Source organism: Aplysia californica, unplaced genomic scaffold, assembly GCF_000002075.1.
Source record: "Aplysia californica isolate F4 #8 unplaced genomic scaffold, AplCal3.0 scaffold00030, whole genome shotgun sequence".
In the NCBI taxonomy this organism is placed as follows: Eukaryota; Metazoa; Mollusca; class Gastropoda; order Aplysiida; family Aplysiidae; genus Aplysia; species Aplysia californica.
In genome coordinates, this window is record NW_004797300.1 from 179,007 (window position 1) to 181,255 (window position 2,249).

The following is a 2,249-nucleotide window of genomic DNA, read 5'->3' on the forward strand; positions in this document are numbered from 1 at the left end:
CGGAGTGTTCTGTGGTCTGCTGGGGTAATAATATAGTGTAAAGCGCATAGAGCCTGCTGTTGAGCGGGGATATGCGCTATACAAATGCTATTATTATTATAATTATTCTAATCTTCGTATACATGACCTTACTGTGTGGTAAATATCTTACTAAAACTAAAATACTGCAATTTGGCCTCATTTTACAGACGACTTTGAAGTATGCAAGTATTAGCTCATTTAATTCTTTCACACCTCATGGCTTTCAGCTTTGAGCAGTGTACACATCAAATCTAAGCCAGTCCACTCTTTGATGTTGCCTTCTCATCTTTTTCTCTGTCTGTCTGTCCATCTAGCTTCTTTCATTGAGCTTTGCTACTGCATCTTTGCCAGTGCTGGTGTCGTTACCGCTTGTGGTGAGACTGGCGATCCACCGTCACACGCAGAAGATCTGAGCTCGATGTCCCGAGTGGGGATACTTATTTTATCGAGCATCTCAGTCTTTTTGCCCGGACGTTGTATTCCACACAGCCTGGATTGGCCCTGACACGTAGGGCTGAAACCCACCTTCAAAATGGTCTAAATTGTGTCGATTGATGTTTAGTTCCTCATCAAGTGCCAGATCTGCGACAGACATCAGCGACCGTGGTTTGCCATTCATTACTTTGCTCGGATGATATCAACAACGTTATTGTATCCTGATCTTTCCTCATCACCCCTCTTTTTTTTGCTTCCCTAGTAAGATGTTCTGGATCCACTCCTGCCTCGTTTGCCTTTAGTTTTTTTAAAAGTGAGAGCTAGAGGTCCAGGAACCGTATGTCTATTCAAGTGTCCCAAAAAACTGCATTTGTCTCTTCCTAATTGTTTTTATCAGTAATCGCTCCTCGAGAGCTTATGCAAGTATTAGCCCATTTGATTTTTTACCCTTCCTAGTAATTCCCCAAGAAACCACATTCTGTTTCTTCCATTTTGCTTTCACTGTCTTTGACAACTTTCCAGCATTAACAGCCACATGAAAACGTGGCTCATAAAGACCTCTTATAACTGTCATTTTGGTACTCATTGGGATGTTTCTATTTTTCAAGATTTTACCCATTGTATTGAAACTATCTTTAGATATTGCAAATCTTCGTTACACTTTTGTGGACCATATGGTGCCATATGTAATCCTTCATCTGAGAAGTTTAAACGGTTCAAATTGTTCGGTCATGAGTTGTTTATGAGACTGAAAATCGGATTTACTGCTTTTATATGTTATCACCATGCATTATGCTTTCTTCTTATTTAACAATAACCGTTTAAGTTTACTTTATTTTACACTAGTATTGAGAAACAACAAGAGATGACGTCCTTTAAAAAAATCTGCTATTAAAACGGTTGGGTTTAGATAACTTATACATTTTTTTTTAAATGTTGGTGTTCGTGTGACGTGCCGTACCGTTTCAGTTTTCTTCCTGTCACTAAAGTTCACATACCAATGACATTATGATTATAGTCTAACTTTCACTTTTTCGTCAGTGATATGATCCCTGTAAAAATGTAAAAGATGGCAAGACATTTACACAAAAAAACCCTTCCCATAGCTCATCACCGCAGCCTACATCCTTCTCACTATGCCGCTGTCAATGTCCATAACTCGCGTGCATATACACAAATTAAGTGCACACACAAATACAAATTAACTTTAGCACAACCCACTGTGGGCCAATTATTTAAGGGCCAAGGTCTACGCAAATGATTTGATGATTTTATTCGATAAAGAGCGCACTGCGCAGTCTGACTCCCTGATCCGCCTGATTCTGTAGAGTGAATAACTCGCATAAGGTTACAGTGCTTTTAATTCTCTAAGGCCTTCTAATACATTTTAACCCCATTTTTCAGACAAGACAAGCTTAAAAAAGTATTTATTGCTTTTAACTTTCAAAGGTATCCAGATCGATTTCAAATCTAATATGCAAACTCAGCCGATCGCCCAATGTGTTTTATCCCAGGAATGCTCTCAGACTAAATCGTTTCTCCATATCATTGGGATGTTATGGATAGACGATTGAATAAAACCACCCTTATTTGGAGAAAGCCTCTCTATCGTTTTGGGATTACACTCATGAATATGCATGGGTCTTTATATCGAAAATGATTTGGGATCATTGAAAGCACGTCAGGAAATATCGAGCTCCTGAAACTAGACTCCGTGTGACAGGCGACTATTTTACACCAGCCATCGCTACTCATCTTTGCACACAAAGGCCCATTGTACAGCCTACCCCCCC

General features: G+C 39.4%; 1 protein-coding gene across 1 annotated transcript in view; it reads left to right on the forward strand.

The window, feature by feature from the left end:
- Positions 1–2,249, forward strand: part of LOC100533323 (soluble guanylate cyclase subunit) — a gene marked incomplete at its 3' end in the record, with an annotated part of 184,338 nt that overhangs the window by 107,418 nt on the left and 74,671 nt on the right.